The 26,730-nt window shown below is 39.1% G+C and overlaps 15 non-coding genes across 15 annotated transcripts; 7 read left to right on the forward strand and 8 right to left on the reverse strand.

Annotated features, from left to right (window-relative positions):
• Positions 1–27: 27 nt before the first annotated feature.
• Positions 28–99, reverse strand: Trnae-uuc (transfer RNA glutamic acid (anticodon UUC)). The gene has a single exon. It is a non-coding gene; the product is annotated as a tRNA-Glu (tRNA).
• A 614-nt stretch (positions 100–713) lies between these two features.
• Trnag-ccc (transfer RNA glycine (anticodon CCC)) lies at positions 714–785 on the forward strand. Its single transcript has one exon. It is a non-coding gene; the product is annotated as a tRNA-Gly (tRNA).
• A 1,018-nt stretch (positions 786–1,803) lies between these two features.
• On the reverse strand, positions 1,804–1,875 carry Trnae-uuc (transfer RNA glutamic acid (anticodon UUC)). The gene has a single exon. It is a non-coding gene; the product is annotated as a tRNA-Glu (tRNA).
• A 614-nt stretch (positions 1,876–2,489) lies between these two features.
• Positions 2,490–2,561, forward strand: Trnag-ccc (transfer RNA glycine (anticodon CCC)). Its single transcript has one exon. It is a non-coding gene; the product is annotated as a tRNA-Gly (tRNA).
• Positions 2,562–3,579: 1,018 nt separating this feature from the next.
• Trnae-uuc (transfer RNA glutamic acid (anticodon UUC)) lies at positions 3,580–3,651 on the reverse strand. Its single transcript has one exon. It is a non-coding gene; the product is annotated as a tRNA-Glu (tRNA).
• Positions 3,652–4,265: 614 nt separating this feature from the next.
• Positions 4,266–4,337, forward strand: Trnag-ccc (transfer RNA glycine (anticodon CCC)). Its single transcript has one exon. It is a non-coding gene; the product is annotated as a tRNA-Gly (tRNA).
• Positions 4,338–5,355: 1,018 nt separating this feature from the next.
• On the reverse strand, positions 5,356–5,427 carry Trnae-uuc (transfer RNA glutamic acid (anticodon UUC)). The gene has a single exon. It is a non-coding gene; the product is annotated as a tRNA-Glu (tRNA).
• A 614-nt stretch (positions 5,428–6,041) lies between these two features.
• Positions 6,042–6,113, forward strand: Trnag-ccc (transfer RNA glycine (anticodon CCC)). Its single transcript has one exon. It is a non-coding gene; the product is annotated as a tRNA-Gly (tRNA).
• Positions 6,114–7,131: 1,018 nt separating this feature from the next.
• On the reverse strand, positions 7,132–7,203 carry Trnae-uuc (transfer RNA glutamic acid (anticodon UUC)). The gene has a single exon. It is a non-coding gene; the product is annotated as a tRNA-Glu (tRNA).
• Positions 7,204–7,817: 614 nt separating this feature from the next.
• Positions 7,818–7,889, forward strand: Trnag-ccc (transfer RNA glycine (anticodon CCC)). The gene has a single exon. It is a non-coding gene; the product is annotated as a tRNA-Gly (tRNA).
• A 1,018-nt stretch (positions 7,890–8,907) lies between these two features.
• Positions 8,908–8,979, reverse strand: Trnae-uuc (transfer RNA glutamic acid (anticodon UUC)). Its single transcript has one exon. It is a non-coding gene; the product is annotated as a tRNA-Glu (tRNA).
• Positions 8,980–9,593: 614 nt separating this feature from the next.
• On the forward strand, positions 9,594–9,665 carry Trnag-ccc (transfer RNA glycine (anticodon CCC)). The gene has a single exon. It is a non-coding gene; the product is annotated as a tRNA-Gly (tRNA).
• Positions 9,666–10,683: 1,018 nt separating this feature from the next.
• Trnae-uuc (transfer RNA glutamic acid (anticodon UUC)) lies at positions 10,684–10,755 on the reverse strand. The gene has a single exon. It is a non-coding gene; the product is annotated as a tRNA-Glu (tRNA).
• A 614-nt stretch (positions 10,756–11,369) lies between these two features.
• Trnag-ccc (transfer RNA glycine (anticodon CCC)) lies at positions 11,370–11,441 on the forward strand. The gene has a single exon. It is a non-coding gene; the product is annotated as a tRNA-Gly (tRNA).
• A 1,018-nt stretch (positions 11,442–12,459) lies between these two features.
• Positions 12,460–12,531, reverse strand: Trnae-uuc (transfer RNA glutamic acid (anticodon UUC)). Its single transcript has one exon. It is a non-coding gene; the product is annotated as a tRNA-Glu (tRNA).
• Between the last annotated feature and the right edge of the window lie 14,199 nt (positions 12,532–26,730).

Consider the following 26,730-nt stretch of genomic DNA (forward strand, 5'->3'; position numbering starts at 1 on the left):
TCCTCATCCCAGCCCAGAAAATTCACATTCCGGTACCGGGAATCGAACCCGGGCCTCCTGGGTGAAAGCCAGGTATCCTAGCCACTAGACCATACCGGACATACTTCAAGGATCCACTACGTGTGTTTGCTTCCAGAAATACTTCTCCTGCACGCAACTTTACTGCCGAATCTGGCGCCAACGCTGAACTCTGTCCGCCGCCCAAGTCATACTACACAAACATCGCTTTCAGTCTCGAGTGCAACTAGCAAAACTGTAATTAGTAATAACTGGAAACAAACACTCTCACGTTGACGCAAAGAAGCCTAGGTGGTAATAAACGGCATATACGGCCTTACCTCGCAAAAGCTATGCTGTGCGTTTCACCGTCGTGGAGAGAAAATGAGATGGCTGAGGTGAGGATCGAACGTACGCCCGTAAGAAGAGGACACGCGCTGCCCACTGCGCCAGGGAGGCACACAGGAATACTCGCCACCGCCAGCCTCACTAAGTAGTTCTAATTTCAGAATTCGTTTCCCACCATGCCGAACACGAAAGGGTGGACTTCTCAGCGGAAGTCAATCCTGCGTCTAGTTACGGTGCCTCGCCCTGGAAGCAGCGTGGCAAAGCGTTCGGATGTGCTGGCGGGCAGGGCGCCTGCAGCAGATTCGCTTCGGCCTCTGGTGGCAGCAGGGGCGGCAACGGATCACGACACACGAAGCCTGCAGCGCAGTGCGGTGGTGGTGTAACGGTCAGCATGGTTGCTTCCCAAGCAGTTGATCCGGGTTCGATTCTCGGCCACCGCAGGAGCATTGTCATTTTTGCCTAGCGCAATAGTGTGTGTTCAACACCATGCGATCCTCGAAATTGCCAAGTGTCGCGGCACAAGTAGTATCTGCTCGTCTCTCGCCTCGTTCCAGCTAAGTGGGTGGGTCCTTCAGTTGATTTCACTTCATCGTGTGTCGACTTGGCCCGACTTTGCTCGACTGCCGCTCGCTGCCGCTCGGCAGTGGGGCCGATATGACAGGAGAAGTACGACAATCGGCTGCGAGAAATAAGGTAATCAAGAGTACCTTTCCTTTTCAATACGAAAAGCTAAATTTTCATTTACAAATTTCGGAAATCTCACTGCTTCGCTACGGTGTTATCTACGATATTTGAGAAATTCTCTGTGGATTCGTACGGTTGTGTTATTGCCAAAGTCGTTCTGGCACTTAACTTGCGCTCTTTTTGGCAAACAAGCTCTTTAAATTACGTTAACGAACATATGATCCAAAATTTAAATTGCTGAGGGACGCATCATAGCACAACAACACTGTAACACAAAAGGGGGAGGGTGGGGGTGAAAGTGGAAAGGTCCAATAGCACGCAGAGTTCCCGCCCATCACCCATCTAATCACTAGCCACGCCCACCTCTGCTTAACTTCATTAATCGAAAGGGAGCCGGCCGTTGACGACAACTGAGTGAAACGTTCAGACTTGTAGCTCGATGTGCAGGTAGTTTTGGAATCTGCCTCGCAGAGTCTCGCAGGAGACTGCATTTCCTATTAGCGAAGAAAATGGAATGGCCTGTGGAGGGATCGAACCCATGACCGTGTTACTAGCACGACGCTATAGCCCACTGAGCTAACGGGCCACGCAACACTGTCGCATCAGCAGTCCAAAACCATCTCCTCTTCCTTCTAAGCGGTCCGCCATTCACGTGAGCATGTATCTCTTTTTCTTGACTTTCTCTCACCTTATACATGGAACCCAGAGCAGCAACACCACGAAGACGAAAAACGGCCGTGAGACGTTTCCTCATCCCAGCCCAGAAAATTCACATTCCGGTACCGGGAATCGAACCCGGGCCTCCTGGGTGAAAGCCAGGTATCCTAGCCACTAGACCATACCGGACATACTTCAAGGATCCACTACGTGTGTTTGCTTCCAGAAATACTTCTCCTGCACGCAACTTTACTGCCGAATCTGGCGCCAACGCTGAACTCTGTCCGCCGCCCAAGTCATACTACACAAACATCGCTTTCAGTCTCGAGTGCAACTAGCAAAACTGTAATTAGTAATAACTGGAAACAAACACTCTCACGTTGACGCAAAGAAGCCTAGGTGGTAATAAACGGCATATACGGCCTTACCTCGCAAAAGCTATGCTGTGCGTTTCACCGTCGTGGAGAGAAAATGAGATGGCTGAGGTGAGGATCGAACGTACGCCCGTAAGAAGAGGACACGCGCTGCCCACTGCGCCAGGGAGGCACACAGGAATACTCGCCACCGCCAGCCTCACTAAGTAGTTCTAATTTCAGAATTCGTTTCCCACCATGCCGAACACGAAAGGGTGGACTTCTCAGCGGAAGTCAATCCTGCGTCTAGTTACGGTGCCTCGCCCTGGAAGCAGCGTGGCAAAGCGTTCGGATGTGCTGGCGGGCAGGGCGCCTGCAGCAGATTCGCTTCGGCCTCTGGTGGCAGCAGGGGCGGCAACGGATCACGACACACGAAGCCTGCAGCGCAGTGCGGTGGTGGTGTAACGGTCAGCATGGTTGCTTCCCAAGCAGTTGATCCGGGTTCGATTCTCGGCCACCGCAGGAGCATTGTCATTTTTGCCTAGCGCAATAGTGTGTGTTCAACACCATGCGATCCTCGAAATTGCCAAGTGTCGCGGCACAAGTAGTATCTGCTCGTCTCTCGCCTCGTTCCAGCTAAGTGGGTGGGTCCTTCAGTTGATTTCACTTCATCGTGTGTCGACTTGGCCCGACTTTGCTCGACTGCCGCTCGCTGCCGCTCGGCAGTGGGGCCGATATGACAGGAGAAGTACGACAATCGGCTGCGAGAAATAAGGTAATCAAGAGTACCTTTCCTTTTCAATACGAAAAGCTAAATTTTCATTTACAAATTTCGGAAATCTCACTGCTTCGCTACGGTGTTATCTACGATATTTGAGAAATTCTCTGTGGATTCGTACGGTTGTGTTATTGCCAAAGTCGTTCTGGCACTTAACTTGCGCTCTTTTTGGCAAACAAGCTCTTTAAATTACGTTAACGAACATATGATCCAAAATTTAAATTGCTGAGGGACGCATCATAGCACAACAACACTGTAACACAAAAGGGGGAGGGTGGGGGTGAAAGTGGAAAGGTCCAATAGCACGCAGAGTTCCCGCCCATCACCCATCTAATCACTAGCCACGCCCACCTCTGCTTAACTTCATTAATCGAAAGGGAGCCGGCCGTTGACGACAACTGAGTGAAACGTTCAGACTTGTAGCTCGATGTGCAGGTAGTTTTGGAATCTGCCTCGCAGAGTCTCGCAGGAGACTGCATTTCCTATTAGCGAAGAAAATGGAATGGCCTGTGGAGGGATCGAACCCATGACCGTGTTACTAGCACGACGCTATAGCCCACTGAGCTAACGGGCCACGCAACACTGTCGCATCAGCAGTCCAAAACCATCTCCTCTTCCTTCTAAGCGGTCCGCCATTCACGTGAGCATGTATCTCTTTTTCTTGACTTTCTCTCACCTTATACATGGAACCCAGAGCAGCAACACCACGAAGACGAAAAACGGCCGTCAGACGTTTCCTCATCCCAGCCCAGAAAATTCACATTCCGGTACCGGGAATCGAACCCGGGCCTCCTGGGTGAAAGCCAGGTATCCTAGCCACTAGACCATACCGGACATACTTCAAGGATCCACTACGTGTGTTTGCTTCCAGAAATACTTCTCCTGCACGCAACTTTACTGCCGAATCTGGCGCCAACGCTGAACTCTGTCCGCCGCCCAAGTCATACTACACAAACATCGCTTTCAGTCTCGAGTGCAACTAGCAAAACTGTAATTAGTAATAACTGGAAACAAACACTCTCACGTTGACGCAAAGAAGCCTAGGTGGTAATAAACGGCATATACGGCCTTACCTCGCAAAAGCTATGCTGTGCGTTTCACCGTCGTGGAGAGAAAATGAGATGGCTGAGGTGAGGATCGAACGTACGCCCGTAAGAAGAGGACACGCGCTGCCCACTGCGCCAGGGAGGCACACAGGAATACTCGCCACCGCCAGCCTCACTAAGTAGTTCTAATTTCAGAATTCGTTTCCCACCATGCCGAACACGAAAGGGTGGACTTCTCAGCGGAAGTCAATCCTGCGTCTAGTTACGGTGCCTCGCCCTGGAAGCAGCGTGGCAAAGCGTTCGGATGTGCTGGCGGGCAGGGCGCCTGCAGCAGATTCGCTTCGGCCTCTGGTGGCAGCAGGGGCGGCAACGGATCACGACACACGAAGCCTGCAGCGCAGTGCGGTGGTGGTGTAACGGTCAGCATGGTTGCTTCCCAAGCAGTTGATCCGGGTTCGATTCTCGGCCACCGCAGGAGCATTGTCATTTTTGCCTAGCGCAATAGTGTGTGTTCAACACCATGCGATCCTCGAAATTGCCAAGTGTCGCGGCACAAGTAGTATCTGCTCGTCTCTCGCCTCGTTCCAGCTAAGTGGGTGGGTCCTTCAGTTGATTTCACTTCATCGTGTGTCGACTTGGCCCGACTTTGCTCGACTGCCGCTCGCTGCCGCTCGGCAGTGGGGCCGATATGACAGGAGAAGTACGACAATCGGCTGCGAGAAATAAGGTAATCAAGAGTACCTTTCCTTTTCAATACGAAAAGCTAAATTTTCATTTACAAATTTCGGAAATCTCACTGCTTCGCTACGGTGTTATCTACGATATTTGAGAAATTCTCTGTGGATTCGTACGGTTGTGTTATTGCCAAAGTCGTTCTGGCACTTAACTTGCGCTCTTTTTGGCAAACAAGCTCTTTAAATTACGTTAACGAACATATGATCCAAAATTTAAATTGCTGAGGGACGCATCATAGCACAACAACACTGTAACACAAAAGGGGGAGGGTGGGGGTGAAAGTGGAAAGGTCCAATAGCACGCAGAGTTCCCGCCCATCACCCATCTAATCACTAGCCACGCCCACCTCTGCTTAACTTCATTAATCGAAAGGGAGCCGGCCGTTGACGACAACTGAGTGAAACGTTCAGACTTGTAGCTCGATGTGCAGGTAGTTTTGGAATCTGCCTCGCAGAGTCTCGCAGGAGACTGCATTTCCTATTAGCGAAGAAAATGGAATGGCCTGTGGAGGGATCGAACCCATGACCGTGTTACTAGCACGACGCTATAGCCCACTGAGCTAACGGGCCACGCAACACTGTCGCATCAGCAGTCCAAAACCATCTCCTCTTCCTTCTAAGCGGTCCGCCATTCACGTGAGCATGTATCTCTTTTTCTTGACTTTCTCTCACCTTATACATGGAACCCAGAGCAGCAACACCACGAAGACGAAAAACGGCCGTCAGACGTTTCCTCATCCCAGCCCAGAAAATTCACATTCCGGTACCGGGAATCGAACCCGGGCCTCCTGGGTGAAAGCCAGGTATCCTAGCCACTAGACCATACCGGACATACTTCAAGGATCCACTACGTGTGTTTGCTTCCAGAAATACTTCTCCTGCACGCAACTTTACTGCCGAATCTGGCGCCAACGCTGAACTCTGTCCGCCGCCCAAGTCATACTACACAAACATCGCTTTCAGTCTCGAGTGCAACTAGCAAAACTGTAATTAGTAATAACTGGAAACAAACACTCTCACGTTGACGCAAAGAAGCCTAGGTGGTAATAAACGGCATATACGGCCTTACCTCGCAAAAGCTATGCTGTGCGTTTCACCGTCGTGGAGAGAAAATGAGATGGCTGAGGTGAGGATCGAACGTACGCCCGTAAGAAGAGGACACGCGCTGCCCACTGCGCCAGGGAGGCACACAGGAATACTCGCCACCGCCAGCCTCACTAAGTAGTTCTAATTTCAGAATTCGTTTCCCACCATGCCGAACACGAAAGGGTGGACTTCTCAGCGGAAGTCAATCCTGCGTCTAGTTACGGTGCCTCGCCCTGGAAGCAGCGTGGCAAAGCGTTCGGATGTGCTGGCGGGCAGGGCGCCTGCAGCAGATTCGCTTCGGCCTCTGGTGGCAGCAGGGGCGGCAACGGATCACGACACACGAAGCCTGCAGCGCAGTGCGGTGGTGGTGTAACGGTCAGCATGGTTGCTTCCCAAGCAGTTGATCCGGGTTCGATTCTCGGCCACCGCAGGAGCATTGTCATTTTTGCCTAGCGCAATAGTGTGTGTTCAACACCATGCGATCCTCGAAATTGCCAAGTGTCGCGGCACAAGTAGTATCTGCTCGTCTCTCGCCTCGTTCCAGCTAAGTGGGTGGGTCCTTCAGTTGATTTCACTTCATCGTGTGTCGACTTGGCCCGACTTTGCTCGACTGCCGCTCGCTGCCGCTCGGCAGTGGGGCCGATATGACAGGAGAAGTACGACAATCGGCTGCGAGAAATAAGGTAATCAAGAGTACCTTTCCTTTTCAATACGAAAAGCTAAATTTTCATTTACAAATTTCGGAAATCTCACTGCTTCGCTACGGTGTTATCTACGATATTTGAGAAATTCTCTGTGGATTCGTACGGTTGTGTTATTGCCAAAGTCGTTCTGGCACTTAACTTGCGCTCTTTTTGGCAAACAAGCTCTTTAAATTACGTTAACGAACATATGATCCAAAATTTAAATTGCTGAGGGACGCATCATAGCACAACAACACTGTAACACAAAAGGGGGAGGGTGGGGGTGAAAGTGGAAAGGTCCAATAGCACGCAGAGTTCCCGCCCATCACCCATCTAATCACTAGCCACGCCCACCTCTGCTTAACTTCATTAATCGAAAGGGAGCCGGCCGTTGACGACAACTGAGTGAAACGTTCAGACTTGTAGCTCGATGTGCAGGTAGTTTTGGAATCTGCCTCGCAGAGTCTCGCAGGAGACTGCATTTCCTATTAGCGAAGAAAATGGAATGGCCTGTGGAGGGATCGAACCCATGACCGTGTTACTAGCACGACGCTATAGCCCACTGAGCTAACGGGCCACGCAACACTGTCGCATCAGCAGTCCAAAACCATCTCCTCTTCCTTCTAAGCGGTCCGCCATTCACGTGAGCATGTATCTCTTTTTCTTGACTTTCTCTCACCTTATACATGGAACCCAGAGCAGCAACACCACGAAGACGAAAAACGGCCGTCAGACGTTTCCTCATCCCAGCCCAGAAAATTCACATTCCGGTACCGGGAATCGAACCCGGGCCTCCTGGGTGAAAGCCAGGTATCCTAGCCACTAGACCATACCGGACATACTTCAAGGATCCACTACGTGTGTTTGCTTCCAGAAATACTTCTCCTGCACGCAACTTTACTGCCGAATCTGGCGCCAACGCTGAACTCTGTCCGCCGCCCAAGTCATACTACACAAACATCGCTTTCAGTCTCGAGTGCAACTAGCAAAACTGTAATTAGTAATAACTGGAAACAAACACTCTCACGTTGACGCAAAGAAGCCTAGGTGGTAATAAACGGCATATACGGCCTTACCTCGCAAAAGCTATGCTGTGCGTTTCACCGTCGTGGAGAGAAAATGAGATGGCTGAGGTGAGGATCGAACGTACGCCCGTAAGAAGAGGACACGCGCTGCCCACTGCGCCAGGGAGGCACACAGGAATACTCGCCACCGCCAGCCTCACTAAGTAGTTCTAATTTCAGAATTCGATTCCCACCATGCCGAACACGAAAGGGTGGACTTCTCAGCGGAAGTCAATCCTGCGTCTAGTTACGGTGCCTCGCCCTGGAAGCAGCGTGGCAAAGCGTTCGGATGTGCTGGCGGGCAGGGCGCCTGCAGCAGATTCGCTTCGGCCTCTGGTGGCAGCAGGGGCGGCAACGGATCACGACACACGAAGCCTGCAGCGCAGTGCGGTGGTGGTGTAACGGTCAGCATGGTTGCTTCCCAAGCAGTTGATCCGGGTTCGATTCTCGGCCACCGCAGGAGCATTGTCATTTTTGCCTAGCGCAATAGTGTGTGTTCAACACCATGCGATCCTCGAAATTGCCAAGTGTCGCGGCACAAGTAGTATCTGCTCGTCTCTCGCCTCGTTCCAGCTAAGTGGGTGGGTCCTTCAGTTGATTTCACTTCATCGTGTGTCGACTTGGCCCGACTTTGCTCGACTGCCGCTCGCTGCCGCTCGGCAGTGGGGCCGATATGACAGGAGAAGTACGACAATCGGCTGCGAGAAATAAGGTAATCAAGAGTACCTTTCCTTTTCAATACGAAAAGCTAAATTTTCATTTACAAATTTCGGAAATCTCACTGCTTCGCTACGGTGTTATCTACGATATTTGAGAAATTCTCTGTGGATTCGTACGGTTGTGTTATTGCCAAAGTCGTTCTGGCACTTAACTTGCGCTCTTTTTGGCAAACAAGCTCTTTAAATTACGTTAACGAACATATGATCCAAAATTTAAATTGCTGAGGGACGCATCATAGCACAACAACACTGTAACACAAAAGGGGGAGGGTGGGGGTGAAAGTGGAAAGGTCCAATAGCACGCAGAGTTCCCGCCCATCACCCATCTAATCACTAGCCACGCCCACCTCTGCTTAACTTCATTAATCGAAAGGGAGCCGGCCGTTGACGACAACTGAGTGAAACGTTCAGACTTGTAGCTCGATGTGCAGGTAGTTTTGGAATCTGCCTCGCAGAGTCTCGCAGGAGACTGCATTTCCTATTAGCGAAGAAAATGGAATGGCCTGTGGAGGGATCGAACCCATGACCGTGTTACTAGCACGACGCTATAGCCCACTGAGCTAACGGGCCACGCAACACTGTCGCATCAGCAGTCCAAAACCATCTCCTCTTCCTTCTAAGCGGTCCGCCATTCACGTGAGCATGTATCTCTTTTTCTTGACTTTCTCTCACCTTATACATGGAACCCAGAGCAGCAACACCACGAAGACGAAAAACGGCCGTCAGACGTTTCCTCATCCCAGCCCAGAAAATTCACATTCCGGTACCGGGAATCGAACCCGGGCCTCCTGGGTGAAAGCCAGGTATCCTAGCCACTAGACCATACCGGACATACTTCAAGGATCCACTACGTGTGTTTGCTTCCAGAAATACTTCTCCTGCACGCAACTTTACTGCCGAATCTGGCGCCAACGCTGAACTCTGTCCGCCGCCCAAGTCATACTACACAAACATCGCTTTCAGTCTCGAGTGCAACTAGCAAAACTGTAATTAGTAATAACTGGAAACAAACACTCTCACGTTGACGCAAAGAAGCCTAGGTGGTAATAAACGGCATATACGGCCTTACCTCGCAAAAGCTATGCTGTGCGTTTCACCGTCGTGGAGAGAAAATGAGATGGCTGAGGTGAGGATCGAACGTACGCCCGTAAGAAGAGGACACGCGCTGCCCACTGCGCCAGGGAGGCACACAGGAATACTCGCCACCGCCAGCCTCACTAAGTAGTTCTAATTTCAGAATTCGTTTCCCACCATGCCGAACACGAAAGGGTGGACTTCTCAGCGGAAGTCAATCCTGCGTCTAGTTACGGTGCCTCGCCCTGGAAGCAGCGTGGCAAAGCGTTCGGATGTGCTGGCGGGCAGGGCGCCTGCAGCAGATTCGCTTCGGCCTCTGGTGGCAGCAGGGGCGGCAACGGATCACGACACACGAAGCCTGCAGCGCAGTGCGGTGGTGGTGTAACGGTCAGCATGGTTGCTTCCCAAGCAGTTGATCCGGGTTCGATTCTCGGCCACCGCAGGAGCATTGTCATTTTTGCCTAGCGCAATAGTGTGTGTTCAACACCATGCGATCCTCGAAATTGCCAAGTGTCGCGGCACAAGTAGTATCTGCTCGTCTCTCGCCTCGTTCCAGCTAAGTGGGTGGGTCCTTCAGTTGATTTCACTTCATCGTGTGTCGACTTGGCCCGACTTTGCTCGACTGCCGCTCGCTGCCGCTCGGCAGTGGGGCCGATATGACAGGAGAAGTACGACAATCGGCTGCGAGAAATAAGGTAATCAAGAGTACCTTTCCTTTTCAATACGAAAAGCTAAATTTTCATTTACAAATTTCGGAAATCTCACTGCTTCGCTACGGTGTTATCTACGATATTTGAGAAATTCTCTGTGGATTCGTACGGTTGTGTTATTGCCAAAGTCGTTCTGGCACTTAACTTGCGCTCTTTTTGGCAAACAAGCTCTTTAAATTACGTTAACGAACATATGATCCAAAATTTAAATTGCTGAGGGACGCATCATAGCACAACAACACTGTAACACAAAAGGGGGAGGGTGGGGGTGAAAGTGGAAAGGTCCAATAGCACGCAGAGTTCCCGCCCATCACCCATCTAATCACTAGCCACGCCCACCTCTGCTTAACTTCATTAATCGAAAGGGAGCCGGCCGTTGACGACAACTGAGTGAAACGTTCAGACTTGTAGCTCGATGTGCAGGTAGTTTTGGAATCTGCCTCGCAGAGTCTCGCAGGAGACTGCATTTCCTATTAGCGAAGAAAATGGAATGGCCTGTGGAGGGATCGAACCCATGACCGTGTTACTAGCACGACGCTATAGCCCACTGAGCTAACGGGCCACGCAACACTGTCGCATCAGCAGTCCAAAACCATCTCCTCTTCCTTCTAAGCGGTCCGCCATTCACGTGAGCATGTATCTCTTTTTCTTGACTTTCTCTCACCTTATACATGGAACCCAGAGCAGCAACACCACGAAGACGAAAAACGGCCGTCAGACGTTTCCTCATCCCAGCCCAGAAAATTCACATTCCGGTACCGGGAATCGAACCCGGGCCTCCTGGGTGAAAGCCAGGTATCCTAGCCACTAGACCATACCGGACATACTTCAAGGATCCACTACGTGTGTTTGCTTCCAGAAATACTTCTCCTGCACGCAACTTTACTGCCGAATCTGGCGCCAACGCTGAACTCTGTCCGCCGCCCAAGTCATACTACACAAACATCGCTTTCAGTCTCGAGTGCAACTAGCAAAACTGTAATTAGTAATAACTGGAAACAAACACTCTCACGTTGACGCAAAGAAGCCTAGGTGGTAATAAACGGCATATACGGCCTTACCTCGCAAAAGCTATGCTGTGCGTTTCACCGTCGTGGAGAGAAAATGAGATGGCTGAGGTGAGGATCGAACGTACGCCCGTAAGAAGAGGACACGCGCTGCCCACTGCGCCAGGGAGGCACACAGGAATACTCGCCACCGCCAGCCTCACTAAGTAGTTCTAATTTCAGAATTCGTTTCCCACCATGCCGAACACGAAAGGGTGGACTTCTCAGCGGAAGTCAATCCTGCGTCTAGTTACGGTGCCTCGCCCTGGAAGCAGCGTGGCAAAGCGTTCGGATGTGCTGGCGGGCAGGGCGCCTGCAGCAGATTCGCTTCGGCCTCTGGTGGCAGCAGGGGCGGCAACGGATCACGACACACGAAGCCTGCAGCGCAGTGCGGTGGTGGTGTAACGGTCAGCATGGTTGCTTCCCAAGCAGTTGATCCGGGTTCGATTCTCGGCCACCGCAGGAGCATTGTCATTTTTGCCTAGCGCAATAGTGTGTGTTCAACACCATGCGATCCTCGAAATTGCCAAGTGTCGCGGCACAAGTAGTATCTGCTCGTCTCTCGCCTCGTTCCAGCTAAGTGGGTGGGTCCTTCAGTTGATTTCACTTCATCGTGTGTCGACTTGGCCCGACTTTGCTCGACTGCCGCTCGCTGCCGCTCGGCAGTGGGGCCGATATGACAGGAGAAGTACGACAATCGGCTGCGAGAAATAAGGTAATCAAGAGTACCTTTCCTTTTCAATACGAAAAGCTAAATTTTCATTTACAAATTTCGGAAATCTCACTGCTTCGCTACGGTGTTATCTACGATATTTGAGAAATTCTCTGTGGATTCGTACGGTTGTGTTATTGCCAAAGTCGTTCTGGCACTTAACTTGCGCTCTTTTTGGCAAACAAGCTCTTTAAATTACGTTAACGAACATATGATCCAAAATTTAAATTGCTGAGGGACGCATCATAGCACAACAACACTGTAACACAAAAGGGGGAGGGTGGGGGTGAAAGTGGAAAGGTCCAATAGCACGCAGAGTTCCCGCCCATCACCCATCTAATCACTAGCCACGCCCACCTCTGCTTAACTTCATTAATCGAAAGGGAGCCGGCCGTTGACGACAACTGAGTGAAACGTTCAGACTTGTAGCTCGATGTGCAGGTAGTTTTGGAATCTGCCTCGCAGAGTCTCGCAGGAGACTGCATTTCCTATTAGCGAAGAAAATGGAATGGCCTGTGGAGGGATCGAACCCATGACCGTGTTACTAGCACGACGCTATAGCCCACTGAGCTAACGGGCCACGCAACACTGTCGCATCAGCAGTCCAAAACCATCTCCTCTTCCTTCTAAGCGGTCCGCCATTCACGTGAGCATGTATCTCTTTTTCTTGACTTTCTCTCACCTTATACATGGAACCCAGAGCAGCAACACCACGAAGACGAAAAACGGCCGTGAGACGTTTCCTCATCCCAGCCCAGAAAATTCACATTCCGGTACCGGGAATCGAACCCGGGCCTCCTGGGTGAAAGCCAGGTATCCTAGCCACTAGACCATACCGGACATACTTCAAGGATCCACTACGTGTGTTTGCTTCCAGAAATACTTCTCCTGCACGCAACTTTACTGCCGAATCTGGCGCCAACGCTGAACTCTGTCCGCCGCCCAAGTCATACTACACAAACATCGCTTTCAGTCTCGAGTGCAACTAGCAAAACTGTAATTAGTAATAACTGGAAACAAACACTCTCACGTTGACGCAAAGAAGCCTAGGTGGTAATAAACGGCATATACGGCCTTACCTCGCAAAAGCTATGCTGTGCGTTTCACCGTCGTGGAGAGAAAATGAGATGGCTGAGGTGAGGATCGAACGTACGCCCGTAAGAAGAGGACACGCGCTGCCCACTGCGCCAGGGAGGCACACAGGAATACTCGCCACTGCCAGCCTCACTAAGTAGTTCTAATTTCAGAATTATTTTCCCACCATAGTAGATGGATTTTGTACGTTCTGTTCCACTCGACCAATCATATAAAAAAATTAAAAATTACTCATTAACATTTGGAATTTTTTATTTTCTGTAAGATTCGTGTAATATTCCAGAAGATACAAAATGCATCTACCATCCCTTTCACCTAATAAGATAGTTTTATAATATAATAGAATATATTAATATAAATAATGTAATCGTAAATATAATAAAAATCACTTATTTTACATACAATGTAAGATTATAAAAGCTTAATTTAATGAAGCTTTTCTCTACCCAAGATCTTCCTAATTCTTCCTTTTTGAGCAGCCATAAAATTGTTGTGAGTTGTTGTTAAAAATGTTTTTTGAATGAAGACCCATTACTCTTCTCCCACATTCACTTTTATTTTCAGACGTTCTTTCCAGCATTCTTTACATACGTAGCAATGTCTACCTGTTTGATATTTATCTTTATAAAATTCGACAGTACTTTTTTTAATCATACATTCACTACACTGTCTTAATTGTGGCTTGGCACAGTCTAAAGTTTGCTTTAGCTGACGCGTAGTGTTGTCCATTTAAATAAAATAATGAGAAAATTAAATTTTACATTGTGAACATAAATAAATATATTAGTTAACAGAAGTAAATTATATTAAAATTTTTATTGATTTTGAAAAAGTGCAAAAGATCCAACACATTGTTTTTCACACATTTTCTGTATTTTGTACTTCTCTATCCTTATGTACACAGCCCTACACTACACTAAGTTCTGAATTAACAGAACCACTTCTTTTGTTCGGGCTTTTATAAAGTAAATAAGTGAGAGAGTTGGATACTTTAGCCAAATGGTTAGCACTCAAATACATTATAATGACCTTTGATATGTGCACTCTCATTGGTCAATGAATGTGTGAAGTTTTTTGCTGAAGTAAAGGAGCTTAAAGAATGTATATATAGTTGGAGTTCTACTAACAAAGTATCTTCTAAAAATCAACGTGTTTTTCAATTTCTTTCAGGATCAAATTCATTAGTTTCTTAACATTATTCCCTTTTAAAATTGGAGAACAAGCGTGAACAATTGATGAATGCGATTTTTAATGACAAAATTATAAACAAAACTAGAGGAAATTACATCTAAATAAAGTATGTTCCCACATTAAAGTAAATGGAACTTACTTCAATGCTATCTGTTGACAGAAGCTAGAATCCTATTAGTTCAGACTAATGCTTGCAGATGTCTCTCTAAGTACAGTTAGATACATATAAAATTAAGTACAGTTTCATACATGCAAAATGTATCTACCATGACTCAGCACTTTTGGACTTGTGATTTTCTGTTTAATCTCAAGACTATGAAAATTCGTTTTTACTATAATTTTTTTATTTTTAGAGATATTGGAATTCTGATTGCCTTTTTGCTTAGGCCCTTTTTCCCAAAAAGTTTGATACATGCAATACAATGAAGTAAGTCTGGTTGCATAACTCACAGGGCCAAGGGGCAAACGACTTTGTTAATTCCTCAGTCAATGATCTACATCAAAAGAGCTATCTAGAAAATATGTAATAAAATAAATCGGAAATCATTTATTAAGTAAGATACTAAAATTTTCAGTTTTTATTTTTTCTATCTTTCTTAAAATGTTTCAGAAATGTATATAAGCAAGAAGTTAACCCTTTTAGAATTTTTCAAGTTTCTCATTCATTTATATAGAAGCAAATGTTAACAATTAAAAATTTTCAGTAAGTAATCTATGTTGTGCATCATATGTAAGATTCTTTTTACCATACATAATTATGTAAGCAAGTGTATCATTTGGAATTTTATCATTAAAAGTTGCATAAACTTTCATAGTAGTTTTCTTAGTGGCTACAACATTCTTTCTGCGTGTCATATTAATTACATAAATTGGATAATTATTTATAAAACTAAATGGACTAACATCAATATCTGATTTTAGTAAAGTAATTCTTTTAAAATCAAGAAATGCATCATATGCTTTCAGAAAATTGTTTGGCGGATTAATATTCCACATTTGTTGAAGAAAAATTTCATTTCATCATTTTTTAAATTTATATTCCATAATTTGTCATGATCAAATAATGACAAATCAACTAATTGATTATTTTTTCGATTTGTTTGAATTGTAACAAATACGAAGTATGGCATATCAAATCCCGTAGAGTTATAGTAATTTGTAATATCTAGTTCAAAACTGTTTTTACCAGATAATCCGGCAACTTCTTGTGTTTGAAGTCCATAAAAAGAAATAGGAATTTTCGGATTCTTAAGAATAATTTCACATAGTTCAAGTTCATATTTTGGTTCATATTTAACAACTGGTACAGGAATTTCCGTAGATTCTATAACTATTTTCTCTTCTTTAGGAAGTGTATCTTATTTCAATTCGGGCATCATTTTTATCAGACCAACGTAAAATTGTCTCTCCAAAAGATGAACTACATGTAAAATTTACTGTTAAATCTCCTTCCCACATAATTTCTTTATAATCTTTAAAAAATCCACTAAGTAATGATAGTGGATAAAGAACTTCATTTCTTTCACTATTTATTTTTCCTGCATTAATTATATGTCCTAAACTTATTTTGTCAGTAACAGATGAAGTTAGATGAAGTAAAACAGATAAAGAAATAAAAGGATGTTCAATTCTAGATAAAATGTTTTTTCCTTTATCATTATAAATTCAAACAGTTTTGCTACATAATTATCCATTTATTTATTTGTTTGATTTTCCATCATAAGTTGGATAATCAGTGCCATCATTTCCAATAATACTAAAATTCATGTACAATTGTGCATGATTTGGATGAAGCCAACCATCAACAATATTTATTTCAATTTCTGTATCTTTGTTAGGAACATTTAAATTATTTTTGGTTTTCTCATTCACAGAGAATGAATGGAATTGATTACTTTCAATTTTATTCATGACGCAGTCTAAGATTGTTTTAGCAGTTATATCATCATCATCCAATTCAATCATTAGATGATGTGGCCTCTTCGAGTTGTGGATTCAGGTAGGCTTTCATAAGTCTTCTCCAAGTGGGATGGTCTTGGGCAGTTCTCTGCCAGGTGATACCAGCGATCTTCTTGACATCTTTGTCCCATTTGTCTGGTGGTCTTCCTCTAGGCCTCCAGTGCTCTCTTGGACTCCACTCCCATACTAGCTTCGTCAATCTGTGTCTTTATTTATTTGTCTGTTATTGAGGAAAAAAATTATTAGCAGTAGCAAAGCAGACTTCAGTCTATGACTAAGATATTTCTAAAACAACTGTTACAGTAGCACCATTAAAGTCAACTAAATTATCATTTTCATCAGTTGTCGTAACTTTTAAATGTTGAATAGTATTAAAAATAGGAAATTTTACAGGATATTTTGGTTCATAAATTATTTGCCCATCAACTTGTGCATTATGTTTAAATGAAGCAATAATATTAATTTCTTTATGAAAATGATCATTATGTTTTACATACACTCCATTAGCAAGATTAAAATTTATATTTATTAATTCAAAAGCAATAATTTTAGGAACATCTTTAGCTATGGCTTTTTCATTATGGAAAATAATTTGATTACGAAAACCAAGTACATTTCCGATACTATCTGCTACATCCAGATACAATTTTACATCACTTTCAATAACAATTCTATTTAAAATTTCATCTGCCTTAATATGTATATTAGGTTTTTTCTGAATGAATAAATTTTTCTAAATTTTTAAAACTATGTTGACCTATAGGAATTTGTATCGTTTCTCCATCACAATAAAGTTTATTATTTTTTGTTGTAATATTTGGCATTAAAAAAGTAGAATAAAAACCAACTAGTGAATCATTAGTATAGTATCACTTTTTCTAAGTATTGAAGATTTATCACTAAGTTGAAGTAGGCGAATGCCAAAGCTGTCTTTAGACTGCATCAATCTACTCATTTACTATGGAAAAATTTTTTAAATAAATGAAAAAAAACAGTTTGGGAACCTGAAGTAAGAATTCTAGAAAATAATTTGAAAAACAAACATGGTAAACTTTTACCAAATTCTATTAGATATGTGATAATTGGACCAAGTGGTTGTGGAAAAACAACATTAATGATTGGTAATTATATTTTAGCTCCAGGATGTTTAAATTGGAATAAATTTAAACATTTATACATTTATTCAAAAAGTTTATTTCAGCCAAAGTATCAATTCTAGAAAATCAAGATATTGTAAGACAATATTTTACTAGAGGCAGACGCAAAGGTATAGATTGCTTTTATTCAGCTCAAACTTATTCGAAATTACCTAAACAGTTAGTTAGACAAACTAAATATTTTAAATACCTTTAGACAAGATGATACAAATGTAAATCATATGTATCATGAATTTGTTGATATTTTTAAAGAAATGAGTATTAAATGATGGAATGATGAGTTTTGATTTTTCACAATAGTTATGAGAAGAAAACCAAATGAAGTTAAGTTTAGAAATAAAACACAACATTTTATAAATCTTTAATTATTTTTATCTATAATAAATGGCCACTTTAAAAAATGATATCGTATATCTATGAGACCATGATGATGAGGTTTTACCTGAACATATAAATGAATTTAAAGAAGCTGTTGATTACTTTAAAAAAAATACGAAAAATCACAAAAAGTAGAATCAATTTATGGTCGACATTATACAAATTGCTCATGGTCTAAGGATGATGCTACATGTGGACCAGACACTTGTTGTTGTGATTATTATGATAAATGTATAAGTAAAATGCGTTACCTCATTAATTTTTAAAAACATAAACATGAAACATAAACAAATGTTAAACAAAAACATAAACATAAAAATAAACATAAATGTTAAACGTTAAACATAAATGTAAACATATATGTTAATATAAACGTTAACATAAATGTTAATATAAACATAACATAAATAATGTTTTTCTTCCTTAATAAATGTTTATGAAGTATGATGAAAAACTTGTTAAACAAGCTAAACAAAATAAAGACTGCTGAAGATTTAAAAGAACAATTTATGCTTTGGAAAAGCAACCAAGAACAGAATATGAAAAATGTAAAAAGGAAGATCAACCTTTTGTTGATGCAATTGAACAAGTTAAACAAGAAATCTTAGGATTAGGTGATAATGTTTTAAAATCAATTGAAGAAAATAGAGAAGTTGAAAAACAAATGATTCCATACTGTCATCATATAGAAGATTTTGGAGATTTATCACCAATTAAACTATTAAAAGATTGGTCTGATGATATTCCTGGAAAATATGATTATACATTAAGTGAATCAGAAATTCAACATATATTAAATAAATACAAAGAGAAAAAAGAATCAAGTAGGCATCAAAATGAAAATAAAAAGATAAATGAAACTAAAAAGATAAATGTGAGTGACAGAATGTTACAGTCCAGTCATCATAGTGAAGATTAAATTTTTGGTTTAAAACCTGTTGGCATGTTTAAGTATGTTGGAAATTTACCTGTTGAATTCAGTGGAGATAAATAAAAAATTGGTGAGAAAACATATGATGGTACAGATGGATTAATGTGAACTACTAACTGAAAAACAAATTACTATAGATCATATGAATGACAAGTTTAATTCTGTTGTTTTATCAAATTATGCAGATACATTATATAATTCTGGAGCATTATATTCTGATAATAATCCAAATAAAATAATGTCAAGTACAGGTAATAAATGTAACTACTTAATAAAAGAAATTGTTGATTATTTTCCAAACTTAAGAAGACAAACTATAGATTCTTCAGATTTCAGTTCTCCGGAACGAAAAGGTAAAGGTTTCATTTAAAAAAATGCGGATAAATCAATTGAATATGTTTGGATGAATGATGAGAGACAATTAATTGATAGATTAGCAGTTATTAGCTGGAAATAAAAATTATCGTAATGAAAAAGTTAGTAATGCACAAATTTAAATAAATTTAGTGATTTTATAAATGATAATCCAAAAGTAATTCCATATTTAATTAGATTTTTGAATAATCTTCCTCATACATTTTTGAAAAGTGATAAATATGGAAAAGGATTAGTAAATACTTTGATTAACAAATTGCCATTTGAAATGCATCTCCCTGATTATCGATTTTGTGGTCCAGGGATGAAATTAGAAGAAATATTAGCTAAAGGTGATAAAGTTATAAATCTGTTAGATGAAGCTTGTAAAAAACATGATATTGCTTATAGACATAATAAAGATTTGGAAAAAGATATATAGCTGATAAAGAACTTCAATTAGCAGCAAAAGAAAGAATGTATGCAAATGATACTTTGTTTGGTGTAAAAGTTGCAGCAACAGCATTTAGAGGAATAATGTATGGAAAACGAAAATTAGGTATGGTAATTAATGTTGATGAAAATGGTTAGGGATTATACAGTTAAAAAATCTTTATTAAATTTTTGACTATATAAATGAATAACGTTATAATTGATTATACTTTGCTACCTAGTGGCAAAACTAAACCAAAGTCAATTACATTAAAGTTAAATAATGAACAATTAAATGCAATTGAGCCATTTTTAACAGATGTTATAAAAGAAAGAAAGAAAAGAAAGTTGGAGGAAATTTATTTATTACATTATGTCTTCCCATTGTTAGAAAATTATTGAATACTTAACAAAAAAGAGAGATGGTCATGCATTAACACAACATGGAGGATTTCTACCATCATTATTAGCTGCATTACCATATTTAGCAACAATAGGTTCTTTAGCTGATGGATCTGCAGCAATTGTAAATGCAGTTATGAACAAAAAGAAAGCTGATAAAGAATTAGAAGAACAAAAAAGTAGGAACTGGAATAAAGAAAACAAAAAAGATATCGAAAAGTAATTAATAAATATCCTAATACATTAAGTATTTTTGATATAGAGGAACTTACTAAACAATTAAAACTTAAACACTTTCGTGGTGTATATATGATTGATGAATTACCAAATAAGCCATTTAAAATTGAATGTGGTATAGTAAATTTAGATACATCGGATAATCCTGGATCACATTGGATTGGTTATTATAAAAATAAAGATAAAAAAGTTGTTTTTGATTCATTTGGCGGTAATATACCAAAATAATCAGTTGACTGTTTAGGAAAAAGCGAATTATATTACAATAGAGAAAGTATACAAAATTTTAATGAAGTAATATGTGGTCATTTATGTTATTTCGTTTTAAAATTATGTAATAATTATATTTTAATGATACTTTAGGTTTAATATATGGACATTTTTGGAAGTAAGATCAAAACGGATGAGGAATCGTCATACGATTAGGATCATTGGAATCAAAATTAAAAAAGGTTTAGAAGCAAAAATAGATAATTTAATGAAACAATTCCAGAAAGACTTATGAGGCATTTTTAAAATAAGTAAAACTTTTATTGATTTTAAAGGTAGACGAATAGTAGATATAAAAGATACAGTAAATTGTTATGATGCTGTTACTCAACAATACTTAGAAAAGGGATATGTTACAAAACGTGAATATACAAGCATTGTAACACAATTCAGTAACTATGTCAATAAAAGTGATGTATCAAATTATTTTACAAAGAGGAGATTGAAGAAGCATATTCAGATTACTTTTCAAAAGCAGATTTAACATCATATCTAAGTCAAATAAATGATCTTCAAAAAAGAATATATGATAAAAAATTAATTGAATTTACTTTTATGGTTAGAAATGAAATACTAAACATAAATTTGAGTATGATGTAAAAATTAAGAAAATTCTTATATCTGATACAGTTTTGATGGTGAAGTGTATTCTGTTAATTTTACAGTAAAACTAAAAAGATCCAATAATAAGATAAAAAATATATATACTAATCAACTCGATAATGAACATGAAATGAAATGGAAAGATGAATTGCTTATATCTCTAAATGAAACAATAAAAACTGTTCCTGTAGAGCCAAAAGTATTTTTATTTGGTGAATTGCTACTTGAATCAAACGATGACGATGGATTGGAACAATTATAAAATCTCTTATTAAATTTTTATTCTATATAAATGGAAAATCATAATTCGCATTTAGTTCTTAAAGACAATCATATTCATTGTTGGAAGTGTAAAAAGTTTACAGAAAAACATAATCCACATAGAGTAACAACTAAAAATGAAAGACAAAGATTTGAAGGTCTTTGTACGATACGTAAAAATAAAAAGAGTAAATTTGTTAACAAAAATGTAAGTGCCAGTGAAGGTCTAAATAATATTATTCATGAAGAAATAATTAATGAATTACTTAAACCAATGAGAAAGAATTTTAAAAGAAGAAATGTTCTTTCTTTTAGTATAGATGATTTATGGCTAGCTGATTTAGTTGAAATGGATTCTGGTAATTTAAAAGGAATTTCTAAAATAAACAAAGGATATAAATATTTATTGACTGTTACTGATGTTTTTTCGAAATTTGCTTGGTCTGTTCCTATTAAAGATAAAACAAGCAAGAATGTAGCTGATGCTTTTCAAAAAATGTTTATAGATAGATAGCCAAATAATTTACAAACAGATAATGGCAAAGAATTCTGTAACAAAGAACTCAAAGAATTATTAAAGAAATATAACATTAATCATTATTCTAATTTTTCAGAAGAAATTTGCTTTACAAGGAAATTATTAATGGATCGATCTAGTTAAAGAACTAATTGATAAATATAATACCAAACATTCTACAATAAAAATGAAACCAATAAAAGTAAATGAAACAAATTTGAAAAAACTAATATTGTCTCTAGTCGCAGACTAAAGTCTGCTTCAGCTGACGCTAATGAAGCTGGCGCCAAATTTAAAAAAGGTGATAAAGTTAGAATTAGTAAACTTAAAGGCCTTTTTGAAAAAGATATACAGCTAATTGGTCAACAGAAACATTTGTAATTGAAAATGTTATTCACTCTAATCCAGTTACATATAAAGTAAAAGATATAAAAGAAAATTTTTATGAACAAGAACTACAGAAAACGAAATGTCCAAATGTATACTTAGTTGAAAAAGTTTTAAGATTGTGAGGACATACAGCTTATGTTAAATGGTTAGGTTTTGATAATTCGCATAACAGTTGGGTAAATAAAGATAAAGTTATTTCATAAAAGTTTAGTTTGATGCTAAGAGACTAATTATATCATTAGTCAATTATTCTTGTGTATAGTTATTCAAAATATTGAAATAGTTCAGATGCCAGAAAATACTTAAATTTTCTTTCATTCGCTGATACAGATTTATTGAATTAGGATTATAGTTCAATCTTAACATTTCTTCACAATTTGGATGTCAATCTTTGATTTTATGTAGTTGTTTCTGCAAATTTTGTTGATGTGTTCTAATGACATAATGGTTACAATTACATTTATCATCAAATAACTAAATTACAAAAGCTGATATTCAATTTTTATTGTTTGTTTGAGGAACAACATGACGTAATAGTGTATCTATTTCTTTGTTTCTTGGGTTTATTACATCAAAAGCCATATTAACTGTTTCTCTTAAATTTTCCATTTGTTTTTATCCAATTTACGTATTTCATGTAGAGATTCTATTTGATATTTATAAGCATCAATTATCTCGTTTCTTATCTTATATTCGTGATCTTTTTCTAATTGATGGTAAAACATCATAAACCCAATCTTGAAAATCTTCTGCAAAAGGCATTTTGGATTTCATAACTAAAGAATAAAGTCCTGGTTAATTGATAAATTTTGTTGAATTTTGAATATATTTAGGTAGCAGTGAAATAATGCTACGAAAATTTTCATATGTTTTACAGTATTTTTGTTTAACATGATTTTTTTAATTGCATGTCTAGGTCGATTATATCCTAAAAGATCTGCAACTTGATTTGCATAAAACCATGGATTATTTTCTTGATCAATAAGCATTAAAACTTCCTTATCGTTTTATGTAAGCTTGTTGTTGATGTCTACAATCGAATCCATTTAAGAGAAATATTTTTTAATAGTTCTGCGAAAAATAAACATAACGTGAATTTTGTAGTTTGTAATTATGATATAATTAAATTAGAGAATTTTGAATGTTTTATAAATCTAATAAAAATTATCTCTTATAAATGGAGAACCACAACGAAATACATACTAAACTAAATGACACTTATGTAGTAATTGAGATATGTGAAAAATATATTGATTGTCCTATTAGTTTATGTGATGATAATAATAATCAATTTGTCAAAACAAATTGCAAACATATTTTTCATATTTTTCATAAAGAATGTATTGATTATTTGTTAAAGGAAAAAGAGAAATGTCCACTTTGTAGAACTATTATTAAAAATAAAGTTCCAGAAAAATTTGAAATAATTGATGCTAATGCTATGTTTGATGCTCAAGATGAAGCTACTTATTACGGTGATTATGACAATGATGATTATTGGTGATGAATAGTTTTAATATAATTTATATGAATAATTTAAAATTAAAAAATTACTTTTGTACAATTCTAACAAAATTTTTGTATATAAATGGAGCACGTTGAAGTTCAACAAGATTGTTCCCCAAAAACTATAATTTGTAAATATTGTAATATAGAGAAATCGATTGATAATTTCACTTTACAAAAATATACAAAAAATGGTTATAGAACTATATGTAGACCATGTTTAAATAAATATCATGCAGAAAATTATAATAAAAATCGAATTCCTTATGTATGTGGAAAAAGTGTTGCTAAGTATTATTTTAAAGAACATTTAAGACGAAATCCGAATGAAGACAATAAGAAAATGGAAAATGAATCTACAATGAATAATGAAGAAGTTACAAGTGAAGAACAAAAGAAATGTAAAATCTGTCAAGAAACTAAAGATTGAAATTGTTTTTTCATAAATCCATCACATAAGGACAAACATAATAACAACTGTAAGAAATGTACTTAAGAATATATTACGAATAAGAAAGCTTTAAATTTAAATAATAATCCTTTATGATTATATATCAATCCATCTATTAAATAGTAATTTTTTTAATAAAAATAATTTTTACAAATCTAAAGAACTTTTTTGTATTAAATAGAAGAGCAAACAAATTGATTCTTAAATTAAATAATTAACTACTTGTTTAAGAACTAATTGATTGTTAAATTAAATAAAACAAATTATTTAAAAATTAATTGATTGTTAAACTAAATAATAAACTAATTCTCTATTTGATTAATTATTTATTAAATAATAATCCTCATCTATCTATTATATAATTATCATTTTATTAAAAAAATATTTTTTACAAATCTTATAATTTTTTTTTGTAATAAACAGAAGGGCAAAATTGAAAGTAACATTGGTGCTTAACTAGAACAACTTGCTAATCAACTACAACTATTTCCTGTTGTATGATTTCGTGAATTTTGTAATTTAAATAATTTATGAAGATATTCAAATTTACGTAAAGCTGATTTAATTACATTTATTATTAATAATCGTTCAATTATTATTAGCAATCATCCAAATATTGTTGGAAATAATACAAGCGAAGATAATACAAATGTTGTTCAAAATGATAATAAAGATAAAGTAAGTGAAAATTATATAACTGAAGTAAGTAAAAATTATAAAGATATTGTTAATATTTATATACGTAAACACAGTTCTATGACTGCGACAGCTGTCACTGAAAAAGTAAGTGATAATCAAATATTGTTAAAAAGAATAAAGCTGAAACTAGTGAAAATCTTCAAGATTTTTAAGATTGTTGTAGACTATTTGAAAGTACATCATGGTGTAAAGATAACTTTAATTTATGTTGTGAATATAAACTACAAATAGCTGAAACAAATGAAAACGTTCCACAATTTGGACAACAAACACCAAACTATACTATTTTAACAGAAAAAGATTTTAATAAAAAATTCAAATATAATAAAAGAAGTATTTTAGAGAATATATCTAATTTTCAAGCACACGGATCTGGATGGCCGTTAAATAGAATAAATGGCTTACAATTATCAATTAACAAATATGTTCCACTAAGAGGATCATCTTGTATTACTAGATCATCATCATCATCATCTAAGACTGATTATGCCTTTCAGCATTCAGTCTGGAGCATAGTCCCCCTTATAAAATTCCTCCAGGATCCCCTATTCAGTGCTAACATTGGTGCCTCTTCTGATGTTAAACCTGTTACTTCAAAATCATTCTTAACCGAATCCAGGTACCTTCTCCTTGGTCTACCCCAACTCCTCCTACCCTCTACTGCTGAACCCGTGAGTCTCTTGGTTAACCTTGCTTCTCCCATGTGTGTAACATGACCCCACCATCTAAGCCTGTTCGCCCTGACTGCTACATCTATAGAGTTCAGTCCCAGTTTTTCTTTGATTTCCTCATTGTGGACACCCTTCTGCCATGTTCCCATCTACTAGTACCTGCAATCATCCTAGCTACTTTCATATCCGTAACCTCAACCTTATTGATAAGGTAACCTGAATCTACCCAGCTTTCGCTCCCATACAAGAAAGCTGGCCGAAAGATTGAACGGTGCACAGATAACTTAGTCTTGGTACTGACTTCCTTCTTGCAGAAGAGAGTAGATCGTAGCTGAGTGCTCACTGCATTAGCTTTGCTACACCTCGCTTCCAGTTCTTTCACTATGTTGCCATCCTGTGACAATATGCATCCTATGTACTTGAAACAATCCACCAGTTGTAACTTTGTTCCTCCTATTTGGTACTCAATCCGTTTATATTTCTTTCCCACTGACATTACTTCCGTTTTGGAGATGCTAATCTTCATACCATAGTCCTTACATTTCTGATCTAGCTCCGAAACATTACTTTGCAAACTTTCAATCGAATCTGTCATCACAACTAAGTCGTCCGCATATGCAAGACTGCTTATTTTGTGTTCACATATCTTAATCTCACCCAGCCAGTGTATTGTTTTCAACATATGATCCATAAATAATATGAACAACAGTGGAGACTGGTTGCAACCTTGCCTTACCCCTGAAACTGCTTTGAACCATGGACTTAATTCACCGTCAACTCTCACTGCTGCCTGACTATCTATGTAAAGACCTTTAATTGCTTGCAAAAGTTTGCCTTCTATTCCATAATCACGTAGAACTGACAATAACTTCCTCCTAGGAACCCAGTCATATGCCTTTTCTAGATATATAAAACAGATACAATTCCCTATTCCACTCGTAACACTTCATTATTTGCCGTAAGCTTAAGATCTGGTCCTGACAACCTCTAAGAGGCCTAAACCCACACTGATTTTCATCCAGTTTGTCCTCAACTAATACTAGCACTTTCCTTTCAACAATACCAGAGAAGATTTTACCTCCAACGCTGATCAAAGAGATGCCTCTGTAGTTGTTACAATCTTTTCTGTTTCCATGTTTAAAGACTCTTGTGATTACTGCTTTTGTCCAGTCTGATGGAACCTGTCCCGACTCCCAGGCCATTTCAATTAGCCTGTGTAGCCATTTAAGACCTGACATTCCACTGTATCTGATGAGTTAAGACTTAATTTCATCCACCCCAGCTGCTTTATTGCACTGCAATCTATTGACCATTTTCTCCACTTCCTCAAATGTGGTCCTACTTCCGTCATCATTCCTACCCCATTCTACCTCGACATCTGAAACATTACTGATCGTATTTTCACCTACATTGAGCAACTCTTCAAAATATTCCCTCCATCTGCCCAAGGTATCAACTGGATTCGCCAGTTTTCCTGACCTGTCCAAAATACTTTTCATTTCCTTCTTACCTCCCTTTCAGAGACTGCTAATTAC

The sequence above is a fragment of the Schistocerca nitens genome, unplaced genomic scaffold (genome assembly GCF_023898315.1).
Source record: "Schistocerca nitens isolate TAMUIC-IGC-003100 unplaced genomic scaffold, iqSchNite1.1 HiC_scaffold_352, whole genome shotgun sequence".
NCBI classification, from domain to species: Eukaryota; Metazoa; Arthropoda; class Insecta; order Orthoptera; family Acrididae; genus Schistocerca; species Schistocerca nitens.